Below are 13,236 nucleotides of genomic sequence, written 5' to 3'. Positions count from 1 at the left end.
TGCTGAACTGCCATATTGAACCAAAACATGGGATACAGCTGAACTAAATTTGAGTCCAGTTGGCACTTATAAGGCCAACAAAGTTTTATTCAAGATATAAGCTTTTGTATGCATACAACACATCTTCAAATGTTGCTGTTTGTCTGCATAACTGCTGAAATCAACATGATCCTGGCATTAGCAACTAGAACAGCAGACAGTTCACTTCAATATCTCATGTAGTAGTAAGGGCTGCATTGGGATCTGAACCTACACACTGTCTATTTACTTCCATGGAAGGATCACGGAAGCAAATGTAAAAGTGGTACTTGTTCATTTCCATGGGAAAGACTGCTTGTGAAAGATGGTGTACCAAGCTTCAGATGGTGGTTTCATGCATTATTATACTACCCAATCATCACACCAATACAATACACTTAAAAGCGTTCAAAACACTATAATATTCCAGGCAACCTTCTTTAGTCAAGCTTATTGAAAGTAACCTACCAATCAAAAATACTTTTTGGTCAAAACACCTTGGGTTTACAGCCAATCAGTAAATGGTGTCCTATCAGGGTCAGTCACAGTTCTCTCAGAGCTTTCAGCCCACCTACCTCACAGGGTGAAGGGAAAGGTGTTCATAAGCTACTCTGGGATTCCCTTGGGCAGAAAAAAAAGAACAGAGTACAAAAACCCTGCCCTGCTTCTCTGAAGGGGACTGGGGAATATACGGACTTTCCAATGGTTCAGGCCATACAAGCCTAGAGGAGAAAGGAGGTTCACTGTACCAGAGCCCAGCGGTGCAGCTAGAGTACATTAACCTTACATGGGCTATTTCTATTTTTCAAAAGAAAGCAGATCACCGCCATGATGTATGAGATTGTATGTAAAAGATGAATTTGTATGTGCATAGTGCACACTGTGCACTGTACAGGGCTTATGCTCTAGCTATACTTGCATTGCTTGTGGCCTCTATCAGGGATTGTCGGGTGGCAAATAAATTGTACAACAATAGGTAAATCTAAGCAAATAAATGCCAACGCTTTTTGTCAGGTTGATTTCTAAGACTGACTGCCAGAGGCATAACATATCACGGCTTCTTGGAGGTCCTTTCAGATACCCTCTCCAGTGTTTTGTTTTTCTAAAAGCAATATTCAGGCTATTTTATGTATGAAGATATCAGGGGAAGAATGTCTAATTGCCTAGTAAGAAGATAGATACCAGAGGGAAGAATGAGTTATTGTGCTGTGGGTGCCCATTTGGCCATGGAAGTTTGCAGGGAGACCTCGGGTCACACATATTCTCTCAGACTACTAACCTCACAGTGTGGGGGTTGTAAGAATAAAATGCAGGAGTGGAGAAGGTCCTCTGTCCAGAAGCCATCTACTTCATCTAGAAAGCAGTCTTGTGTAAAGAAGTACTGCCTTTGTATGTTAGAAGGAGAAATTCCATGTCTAATTGTGGAACAAATTCCCCTGATGGCCGAAATGGGTGATATTACATATCAAATTTTAGGTACTGGATATTTATATTCTGCTTTTCTCCCCAATGGGTGCCCAAAGCACCTTACAACATCATTCTCTGTGGTGGCTCCTAATCTCTCTTAATGGATACCCTTACCTAGATTGAATCTTCACTATTAATATTTAGGCGAAGTCTGTCCTGTTCTATCATGCTTTTAATGGTATTTAAGATGCTTTTACTAAGATATACTGCTGTTATCAATTGCTGCCAGTTTTATTTAGTGCCTGGCCTTATTTCTGTTCTGTTTCTTGCTGCCTACCTTCATACATTTTGATTTATAAACTTCCTTGAGCACTTCACACCTAAAGTTGGGATATCTATTTTCAGAACAATAGACTTGGGAGATTGCTTCCATTGCCTGGAATGGGAATAAGTCAGATTTTGTTTTTAGAAAATGAAGACATTTTAACCAAATGAGTTATATTCACACACAAAAGAAATATTAAATTGCAGTTCCATTTTCTACAGTCTGGATTGAAGTGCGATTGTGGTTTCTCATGCTACTATAAATTTTAAGTTGGGCCTTTGTTCTTTTCAGTTTTGTTTTTCTACTTAATTAGTTATTTCTTCTTCATTAACGCAGTTGTTGCATTCATCAATCAACCTATGAACTTACATTATCTAGGGGATGGGTTTTAATTACTGCTTTTGCAGTTGCAGCCAAAGCAATTGTTCATTATTTCTGAATGAACACAATTGTGCAATTACATAATTATGATAATTAAAGAATTATTGAACAGCACAAAAGTCTCCTAGTACTGAAGCAACTGGAGATATAATTATATGTCTGATTGCTGTAAGAACTCTACAGATGGATAAAACAAACCAGGAACTTCCTATCAGATCAGGGGTCAGCTACCATTTATAATTAAGGAGCCAACTTCATCAAAATTCACAGCAAGAGATCAAAAAAGAGGCAGTAGCGAGAAATTCTATTTGCATAATTGAAAATATTCAGCTTAACATTACTGAAATTGACACGGTGATTAATAATCTATCAAGTTTTCACAGCAGCAGTCCAAACTCTGACTGACTGTTGTAAATCCTTTCTAATGAAGCCACACCCATGATATCTCACAGTAAGTGATAAACAGACACCGTACGAGCCTGTGCAATTGCTTTAGTCCACTGGTATTAAATTATTATTTAATAGATTTGTATACCATTTTATACCATTCCAAGTACGTGGAAACTTGGGATTCATGGCAACTTTTTCTGTGTTTTTAAAATTGTTTTATTTGTGTTATTCATAATAGTTATATTGTAAGCCGCCTTAAGGAGCCTCTTGTGGCGCAGAGTGGTAAGGCAGCCGCCTGAAAGCTTTGCTCATGAGGTTGGGAGTTCGATCCCAGCAGCCGGCTCAAGGTTGACTCAGCCTTCCATCCTTCCGAGGTCGGTAAAATGAGTACCCAGCTTGCTGCTGGGGGGTAAACGGTCATGACTGGGGAAGGCACTGGCAAACCACCCCGTATTGAGTCTGCCATGAAAACGCTAGAGGGCGTCACCCCAAGGGTCAGACATGACTCGGTGCTTGCACAGGGGATACCTTTACCTTTACCTTTAAGCCGCCTTAAGTCCCATAAGGGTGAAGGTGGCAGGTAAATATTCAAAGTAAATGGGTAAACTGTGGGCTGCCCCTCATGGCCAGGGCTGCACTTGTTACATAAGATGGGACCCCTCATTGCTGAACTGGCTCACAGTGCCCGGCAACCCGTGGCTTCCCTCAGCAGCCTAGTTATGCCAAGCCAGACATCACATCCCCTGGTCAGCTGGAGCACAAGCTTGGTCAGATCCCATTTGCTTTTCAGCATGACCCAAAGGCACTGGTCTGACATGACAGGTGCACCCTGCAACACATCCTGCACTGCCTTCTCCCCTACTCCATTGTATTGCTGATTGAGCAGGCAGAATCTGAATCACTTTAGGGCTTCCCGCCCAAGTTCTGTCTTCACATCTGTAAATAGATTCAAGTCCGTAGTTTCAGCCAGTGAATACAAAAGTGTCACTACACATTTGCCACTTTTTAAAAAGAACTTTTATTATAACATAATTTTTACTTTATTAAATGTTATATAAATAGCTTTAAACATCTCACGTTACTTACATTTAAGTTTGTTTGTTTTTACTGCTCCCCATGGACTTATGATTTTCCTAAAGAACCTATTCACTCTCACCCCACCCCCAATTTCTAGCTCTGGGGGTCCAAGCCACAAACTCTTATGGGTGAAAAACTGGACAAACAGGACTAAAGCCAGCATGAGAAAATTAAGTTCCTTTAGAAACTTAAACCTTTTTAAAAAACAAGATACAGCATAACAGTAGACTTGATGTGTGTGTGTGTGTGTGTGTGTGTGTGTGAAGGAGGGAGATAAACTATTTGAGCCTTGTGCAAAACAGACAACACCTACACTCCAGGAAATCTCTCTTTGACTGCGTAGGTGGAGGTTCTGAGATGTGTTATCTCTAAAGGGCAACTCTGGGGATGCCTCATTGCCTCTTTTTCATGTGCAGATACAGCTCATCATCTTTCAGCTTCTAAAGGGAAGAGATGGAAATTCGACACTGATGCCAATTTAATGTCACTGAAGAACACCCCCCCCCCACACACACACATACCTGTTTGGAAAAAAACACTCGAAAGGGTCATTTCAATCATCTCCATTCTCAAAATGCCAAGGTGTTCTTCCAGGCTCAGCAGTCAACTGTATCGGCTTGGAAAGAATAATAGAAGTTACCTGCCACGACCTCAAGATCATGCATTAAACTGAGATGTCATTCGAAGCAGCAGCAAGCACAGCATTTGCCAACAGGGCTCAGCGCTGAATAAATCTAATTATGAGATTTAAAAAGGACTCACAGCTATTCTTTGAACACTTACTGTACACCAGGGTGGTGGTAGTGGTTAGAATCAGACTAGGATCTGGGAGACCCAGGTTTGAATCCCCACTCTGCCAAGGAAAGTTTGCTGGGTAGCCTGATCTACCTGATAGGGTTGTTGTGAGGATAAAATGGAGGAGAGGAAAATGTGATAAGCCACTTCCAGTGTCTGCTGGGGAGAAAAGTGGGGTTGCAATGAAGTAATCATAAATTTATTTTCAGCATGTTAAGTTACAAAACCCATGATTTCAGGGTCTTTTCCCATTAGCGTTTTTTTGCCTACCTGTGTTGGAAAATCATAAAATAGAAAATAGTCATTTTCTGCACAAGGATTAATGCCTGTTCCATGGAGGAAAATGTAATCAAGAAGCAAACCCTAGAGGTCATAAGCCCTTTCCTTAGAGCCTCTCCCAGAGAGGTCACCAGGAATGTATTCAAACTCAGATCCCACTCCTAACCACTTGGTTCCCAGGTCTCTCATGCAGGCAGCATTCAGGGCAAGACCTGCAGGGCTTCAGCAGTAGTGGCCTCATATGCCTTCAGGCTAGCCTGCTAGTAATCTCTTCTCAGCACTAAACTGGATGATACACAAGTCATTTGTGACTAGGCTCCCCAGGGCTGGGGATTTTCCCCCTTAAAAACAACTACAAACCTTGTTAGTCTGAGGAAGAGTGCTTGCACTGAATAAATCTTTGTTGGTCCTAAAGGTGCTCCTGGACTCTGATGTTAAAATCTCCTGAAGATTTTCTTTTACAGTTGAATCCCCTTGCACCTAGAGAAGTCCTTGAATTGGTTCAGGGCCATGGTGCTTGGGAAGGAGCTTCTGCTACCTTTCCCAGATTTCACCCCCTTCTCCTTCTAGTTGTCCAGCAGCAGAAAGCATATGTGGGGGAGGGGGGGCACTGGGGCTTTTTTTGGAGAGAGTTGTTTTTTAAACTGGGATGCTTTTAATTACGGAGAATAGTCGATTCTTATACCCTACGTTTCTCTATCCGAAAGAGTCTCAAATTAGTTTACAATTACATTTACTTCCTCTCATCTCAACAGGCACCTTGTGAGGAAGGTGGGGCTGAGAGAGTCCTGAGAGAACTGTGACTGTCCCAAGGTCACCCAGCTGCCTGCATGTGGAGGACTGAGGAATCAGACCCGGTTCTCCAGATTAGAGTCTGTTGCTTTTAACCACTACATCACGCTTGTTGATATGTAAGCTTCCTTGAGCCACAAGGGTAGGAGGGATACAGATCTGAATGAGTGCAGATCTGAAGCTGTTACTTACACAGAAGCACACATGTAGCTCTTCTGTAGGTAGTTACTTTTAGGTTCACAGGAGCCTTTAATTGTGTCTTGTGTTTCCCACAGCACACTAGCAGTTCTTTTGTAACATGCTGTTTTTCAACACCGTTTGGAAATTTGTTTTTTAAATGTATACAGGACAAAGGGATGTGATGAAGTGTTGATGAACATGAGATGCTCTGTGAGCAGTGAGAAACAGCACACTTCTACCTGGTGGATGGAGAATCAACCTTTTTATATGCAAAAAGTAAGAATTTTGTGGTTGAGAGCCAAGACACTTTTTTTCTACCTGATCAACTTTGTGGTCAGATTTGGTACAGCCTATGGGGCAGCCAGATGTTTCACATCAAGCCTGAAGAACTTCCATATGAAACACAGCATACAAAATGAGCAGGTCAGACTGCTTTCAAGAGTAAGGGAAGATTGTCAGAGAATGCCCCCAAAGGGTCTCAGGTGTAGTTAGTGGCCCCTGAAAGTCATAGTGCCATAATTTCTAAAAATAAGACTTCTCCTCCAAATTAAAGGGGAAGCAATAGAAACACTTCCTTATAACAACATGTTGCCACAAGGATGCTTAACCAAGTAAAGAATATTTAATTGCTTAAGCGCCTACTTTGAACTAGCTGAATGAAATTAAATTACTCCATAGAAGGGAATCTTGATTCTACAAAACATCTCTAACATGAAACAGCAAAACAGTGCAGAAGAGAACATGTGCATTAAATTACATAAGCAAGGAGAGGAAACGTCAACATTAGGAGCTACTCTATGTGCCCTAGCTCTGCTCTGAAACACAACACAAGCAAAGCTGATGACTGCACCGTCAAAGTTCATCAGATATATATCTTACAGTCAGAATTCATATGCTGTGCTTCTAGGCAGAGTTAATGTCAGAATGAATAAGACAGAGGTCACATAGTGTAAACACCACCAAACAAAATGGGAAGGGATGGGGTTGCGGGGGGGGGGGGGGGCTGAGAAAGAAAATAGAAAAATTTGCACTCAACTAATAATAATAATAATAGTGTTTACAGTGTTCAAAGCACTTCATTAGAATAATGCCTAAAATAATCTTGTGCAGTAGACCAATATTAGCCACATACTGAAGGTGGAGAAAGAGTCTTAGCCAAGGTGACCTGGATCGTTTCCACACTGGAGGCTTTGCACCAGGCTGCAGGCTGGAGTTGAGCTGGGGCAGGTTGCCCCACCTCTACCTGCCCCCGCATGGGGGAGTATTTTGCCATTTATCCCTTGTCTGCCCCAGACTTGCATTCCCACCCGGGAGTCAGGGCAGCAAAGTTCCCAGTGCAGAAGTGATCCTGGTGAGTCTGTGGCTGCAATCTGAATGACACTGTCCTGGGAACGAGCCTCACTGAATACAATGGGGCCTCCTTCTGAGGTGACCTATTTAGAATTGCTCCCTATAGCTGAGATGAGATATGAACCAGCAGTCCCCTCTTGGTCTTTGTTATACTGCATTGTAATACCACCCAAGAATCAGAGGATGTTTATTAAAATCTAACTTGTGTTTAAACCGTAGCACAACCAATAATTATTGTTCTGATACATTCAAAAGATGTCACCTGCTCTGTGCTTTTTGTGGAATGAAAAAAAGAAACAATAGAAATCTAGCTCACAGCTACAGATTTAGATCTTGATATAGCAGTTAATCAGGTGCTTTTAAAGTTGTTGGGCATAAAAGTGCCCAACCCTTTGTTGGACTGTGGCCTTGATAACTTCTAGACGTATAGCAAGCTCATAAGCATATTTCCTCAGAAGTAGGTCCCACTGAGTGCCATTTGGGTTACCTTGCTAGTAAGCGTTTTAGAATTGCAGAGATTATAAGGTTCTTCTATTTAAGATTTCCATCTATAATATTTTGTAAAAGCATCCTACATTGCTACTGGCATCTTTTAAAAAGTTCATTCAGGAAAGGAAAAGGAATATTAACTCCCCCATTATCTGCAACAAGCAGTTCTTAAAATTCAACCAGATCCTTCGCAAACTGCTAAGCTTATTGAAAGACGACAGCAGCGTGAAAAGATGAGGTATTTGAAAACAAACAAACCCTTATTGTTTGCCACCCTCTTGTGGAAAAAAATGGAAATTAAAATTTGCCAGAGGAGTCTGACTACTGATACAGAAGTCCTTGTAATACAAAGACTCCTTCCCTTTAGCATGATTTTCTCCAGGCAAGCAGACCAAAGAGCCACAGGGCAAGTTGAAGCTGTTTGGCTGCCCCCAAAGGGTTTCTGCCTGACGCTGTTAACAGAGGATGTCATTCTCAAAGGAAACTGGCCAGTTTGGGGAATCTTAAGGGAAAGACTGAAGCAGTGGAACCTCTCTAGGATCTGTATTAGGTTTGGTGCCTTTCAGCTTGTTCAGAAATGACCTGGAGTTAAGAGTGAATAGTGAGGTGGCCAACTGACAGATGACACTAAATTATTTAAGGTGGTTAAGGCAAAAACAAATAGCAAAGAGCACCAAACGGAGCTCTTCAAAATGGGGGAATGGGCATTAATTAAAATAGCAAATAAAACACAATTTGGGCAAGTCTAAAGTGATGCATACTGGGGTAAAAAAAATCTCAACTCCACGTATACACTAATGAGATCTGAGCTGGCAACAAGAGACCCAAAAACAGACCTCTGGGTGGTAGTGGATAGCGTGATGAAAATGTCAACTTACTGTGTGGCTGCTGTGGGGAAAAAAAAGCAAATTCCATGCTAGCTGTAATTAGAATAGGAATACAGAATCAAACTGTCATTATATACATCTATGGTGAGGCCACACTTGGAATACTGTGTACAATTCTGGTCACTGCACCTAAAAAAGGATATTGTGGAGTAAGAAAAGGTGCAGAAAAGAGCAACAAAATGATAAAGCTATTGGTTAAAATGCAGAGGGCACTTTAACTTTTGAAAAAGGCAAGTATGGATAGATGTGATAGAGATCGATACAATTTTTGCATGGTGTGGAAAGAAAGGACAAGACATTTTTCTCCCCCTTTCACAATGCCCAGGATAATCAACTGAAGGCAGGAGAATCAGGACAGATTTCTTACATTTTGGTGTTTTTTATTTTTATTATATATAAGGTGTTTACAGAAAGATGGGGAAAAAAAAGAATGACTAACTAGCAAAGTAATTATTGATACATATGAGAATATAGTCTGATATTGTCTTAAAAAGTAAATAGTCAGTTCCCATCGCATATTAACCCTAACCTAAAAGTTACTGCTGTCTTTCTTAAGAAAGTCGAGGTAATTGCTCTACTGTTCATCATATTCTTCAGGTGGTTTCTTATTAACCATATTAGTGAGCCTTGCCATTTTTGCTAAGTCCGCTAATTTGTCTAGCCATGTAGAAATAGTTGGGGTCTCAGTCATCTTCCAGTGCTTCGCCCACACCAACCGCGCCGCCGTAGTTGCATGGAAGAAGAGGATTCTAAAAGCACTCGGTAAAGCACTTGGATGAAAACTTAGCAGGCCCTCACCTTTGATTTTTACATTCCTAGCTTTGGATTCTACTTCCAAGACTTCAAATTTGTCTTCTGCCACTCTCTCCCGCTCCTGATTAACTTCCAGACGTTGGATTCTCATTTGGTGTGTTGCCAGCTGAGTTGTGTTTTCATCAACTACTTTTTTCAAACCACCTGAGAGCTCTTTCTTGGTGTCTTGAAGCAACTTTTCAACCTTTTTAACTGCTTCCAATATCTCTGAATTGCCCTTACATAATAGGCGATACATCTGTGCATTGGTTAAGTTTTCAATATCACCTTCCTTCTCTCCTACGTCTGTTCCGCCAATCTGTTTCTTTTTTTTTTCTGCCTCTGCCTCCTTCCTTGCTTCAGCCATCTCCTTTTTCTGCTTCCAGAAATTTGTTATAGTGGCTTCTGATTTAGGAGATCTGGTTTGCTTTGGGCGAGGTCTTAGTCTGTCTGTCACCAAAGATTTTATTTTGCTCAGAGGCCTACAGTGTAATTTGACTTTAAGACCACTTTCACAGTATCAAGACAATAAACCGAGTTTTAAATACAGAGTTACAGATTAAAGTGTGTTGCTATTATTCCATCAAATTTGAAAACTTGCTTTAACACATTACTATAATCATAAAATCAATACTATAACAGAATATCAGCCTAAACATTCATACACTCTGTTCACCTATTATCTGTGAACCCTATTAAACTTTTCAACCAATGAGATGAGCTTAATTCGTTAATTCCATCAAACTTCTGGTTGGTGGGACCGGCTCCCTCTTTAGAACCTGCAGGTAACAGAACAAAACAACAAAAAAGCATAGGAGAGAATGAGGGAGGGGGCAAGAAGGGATAGAACAATATGTCCTTCCAAACAGACTGTAGCTCCAAAAATAGGTTAATCCACCAGGCGTACAAGAACGTGACAGGAGATATTAAAAAATTTTAAAAATATTTTAGAAGTAGCAGCCACAAACAAGAAGCATCTTCGTAGGAAAAAGAGAAAAATGAAGAAGGGGGGGGCCCCAAAAAGGTGGAGATAAAAATAGAAATGTGTAAAAAATAATTAAAATATCCCCCCAAAAAGTTTGATGCCCAACAAATTAAATCCTGCAATATTATACTGAAAAGGATAGTGGGAGGTGTGTGTCAACAAATTTGGGGGCATAGAAAAAACAGAAAGAAAAAAAGGCAAAATCAGCAAATTAGAATCCAATCAGGCAGGCGCCAGTTAGACGTCTAAGATGGGTCCTTCCTCCATTGCCGTATTCATCCTCCGCAGAATGCATACACCACAGATCACGGACAGGGCGTCTTGCGAGAGATCAGGATTTCAGGAGTTATCAGTTAGTCAATCTCTGTGTTTTGTCAACAACTCCCGCTGGGCTCTCTGTCTCTGTCGATCTTAAGCTCTTTCTTTTGTTTATTTTAACAAGTGTATTTAGCTGGCTGAAGAAAGAATTCCCTTGAGAATTGGTTAGGGGGGCGGAGAAGGGGGGCTAGTGCCTGGCTTTAAAAAAAGAAAAAGCAAACAGAAAACTCACAGTCTTTATGCTGGTAATTCGTCAGACTGCCACTCCTTGTGTGGATTATTCAAGCTGGGAAGAGATAGCCTAAGAAAGATGCAGGATTTTATGCAGCTGGTTGTTTCAAGATTAGAAAGTTGTTTTCAACAGCAGCGCCATTAAAGCCCCGAACACAAGCAGCGGTGATCCGGAGAACTTAGTCTCCACGGATCTCTAGGACCCTCAGGATGCTGTTCCCGGCTCCTGGGGCGACCGGGCGAGCGAGATCTGTGCACCTCCCTCAGGTCTGCTCAGGTTCTGCTCCTGGCCCTCCGCTTGGTTTGCTAGCCCATTACAGAACGAGCTGGCACAGTGCCATCTTTCTGTCGTCTCCCAGGACAGATTTCTTAACAGTGCACAGTTAAGCTGTGGAACTCTTTGCCACAGGTGGTGGAACAGCTGTCAAACTTTAAACACTTTAAAAAGAAAGCTCCTCTACCAGGCATTTGGTTGAGGCTGGCCGACTCCACAATATCTGCTGGTTCCCCCAAACACCCCCTTCCATGATCTGAACCGTGTTGACCTCCCACAGGTTCATATTAAAACTTGCACTATGAATCTGTTGTAGTATTTTGTTATAATGTTATGATCAATTTTGGAACAACTGTTATGTTTGCTGTCACTAGATTATGATGTATACTCATGATGTTTTATGTGAACCTCCCTGAGCCTTATGGGAGGGTGGTATAGAAATTCAATAAAATAAAATACATAAAATAAATTCTTGCAGGATGGGCCTGTCAATGGCTACAAATCATGATGAATATTTACTCCCTTCAGCATCAGAGGCAGTACACATTGTTGTATCAGTTGCTGGGAAACAAGGTGGGAGGATCTCATTGCAGTCATGTGACATACTTCAACTGAAATCTTAAAAGTCTGGGTTGGAAAAGGAAGACAGGTTATGCTGTTAAATATGATACCAATTTTGAAATGCATTTGCTCTGGACACAGGCAAAGGGTAGTGCACTGGCTACCGATTGCCTTCCGGATCAGGTTCAAGGTTTTGGTTTTGACCTTCAAGGCCATTCATGGTTTAGGCCCAGCATATATGAGGGACCGCCTTTTGCCCTATATCCCCCGCAGGGCTTTACGATCTGCGGGGGCTAACCTATTGGTCGTTCCCGGCCCGCAGGAAGCCCGCCTGGCCTCGGCCAGGGCCAGGGCCTTCTCGGTCCTGGCCCCAACTTGGTGGAATGAGCTTCCGGAAGAGCTGAGGGCCCTGCGGGAATTACCAGCATTCCGCAGGGCCTGTAAGACAGAGCTCTTCCACCAGGCTTATAGTTGAGGCCGGGCGGTAAGAAGATCAGCCCCCCCCTCACAAACTGGCGGTAGAGAGTGTCACCCCACCTCCCGTAGTTGAGGATGCGGAGACTAAATGAGTAAGACTAAGCCATCATTGTTGCCACTGTGACCAATTGGTTACCAACTATTGTAAATTCATTGGAACTTATTGTTATTTTATGGTTTTTAGGGGATGGGGTTATGTAAGCCGCCTCGTATAAATACAACAACAACAACAATAATAGTTGAGGAAGACTGCAAGGCAAGGGCCACAATGCTCAAATATTGGTGTCTTCAGTTAGTGTGTCTATATGCATGGCAAGCGAGCACCTGGAGGGCCTGAAAAGTCACAAGTGATGAAGACAATATTCATGTTTTCAGGCAGAGCACTAATGAATCCTATCAGAGTGGGCTTCATTCCTATATAACCATCATAGCAAGAAAGATAATGTATGCAAATCACCTCTGAGCATGTACAGAATGCATTTCTCTTCTCATGATTAAACTAGTTTATGCAGCACTTTTGTTCTGTAACAGAATAAGGTGGATCAAATGGACCACACCACTTCTGCCTGCATGCAGTGAGTTGATCATTGTGTCTGTGCCAACAAACAAACCAATAAACCCCAAGATAAGAACCTCCCTAGAAGCAGACAACCATAATGGGAGGAACGAGGCTATTACCCCCCTGAAGAGATACCCTTCTCTTAGTAGGGACAGACTCACTCAAAAGTGTGAGCACTGAGCACTGCAGACTGACAGCTAACCTACCTAAACGCCTCTTACCTGCATCCTGAAGCGGGGCAACCCCGTTCTGCCAACTTTGTTTTTCCTGAAGCACCCCTGCGGCATCGGCCCCTTGGGAGAAACAAAACAGCGGGGCACGGTTGGGACGAGCTCCTTTAAGAGGCACCGGTGGTTAAGTCGCCTGGGAACCGGAAAAACAGCACCAAGGTTGCGACTATGCGGGGTGCTTGTTCCCCATCCGTGACCCAGAAGGAAGCGCTTCTGGCTCCGTCCCCAACCCTCGGGCTGCTAAGCAGAGGCCATTTAAGGGCCGAGAGAGAAAGGCCGAGGAAGGCCACTGGACGGCGCGGGAGGGCTGCAGCCCACAGACACGCCGCTCAAGGCGGCCACCGGACAAGGCGAGCGAGCACAGAGATGAGGGCCGCGGGGTAGCCCGTCTCCCTCCTTCCGCCCTGGACTCGGCGACGGCTGAAAGAAATCCGGAAGT

General features: G+C 42.6%; 1 long non-coding RNA gene across 2 annotated transcripts; it reads right to left on the bottom strand.

The window, feature by feature from the left end:
- Window positions 1-3,515: 3,515 nt before the first annotated feature.
- LOC143836549 (uncharacterized) lies at window positions 3,516-13,235 on the bottom strand. Of its 2 annotated transcripts, XR_013230646.1 has the most exons (4): window positions 12,789-13,235; window positions 10,698-10,766; window positions 4,120-9,941; window positions 3,516-4,038 (listed from the first exon to the last, which is right to left on the bottom strand). It is a non-coding gene; the product is annotated as an uncharacterized LOC143836549 (long non-coding RNA). The 2 variants fall into 2 exon arrangements; XR_013230645.1 differs by having other exon boundaries at window positions 3,516-9,941; window positions 12,789-13,221.
- Window position 13,236: the final 1 nt, after the last annotated feature.

The sequence above is a fragment of the Paroedura picta genome, chromosome 1 (assembly GCF_049243985.1).
Source record: "Paroedura picta isolate Pp20150507F chromosome 1, Ppicta_v3.0, whole genome shotgun sequence".
In the NCBI taxonomy this organism is placed as follows: Eukaryota; Metazoa; Chordata; class Lepidosauria; order Squamata; family Gekkonidae; genus Paroedura; species Paroedura picta.
Note: the sequence above shows the minus strand (reverse complement) of the source record. Positions and strands in the feature narration are given on the sequence as shown.